Consider the following 385-nt stretch of genomic DNA (forward strand, 5'->3'; position numbering starts at 1 on the left):
ATTTAAACAACTCAAAGAATTAAAAGAAGACAGGGATAAGCTTCTGACTGAATTCACAAATGAGAAAGACATATTGACAAAAACTCAGACTGAAATGAAGAAGAAAGTGAAAAACTCAATAAGCCAATTTGAAATGACAGAAGAAAGCCTCACCAATAGGATGAATGAAATGGAAAACAGAATATCAAGACTGGAAGATAAAGTACATGAACTAGACCACTCAAGCAAAGATTATGAAAAATTTAAGAAAGCACAAGAATGGGTATGTAGGAATTGTGTGACAGCATAAAGAGACCAAACTTACAAATCATAGGCATGCAGGAAGGAGAAGAATCCCAAAATAATGGCATGGACCAGATCTTCAACAGAATCGTGGAAGAAAATT

The sequence above is a fragment of the Nannospalax galili genome, unplaced genomic scaffold (genome assembly GCF_000622305.1).
Source record: "Nannospalax galili isolate Female #2095 unplaced genomic scaffold, S.galili_v1.0 scaffold762, whole genome shotgun sequence".
NCBI classification, from domain to species: domain Eukaryota; kingdom Metazoa; phylum Chordata; class Mammalia; order Rodentia; family Spalacidae; genus Nannospalax; species Nannospalax galili.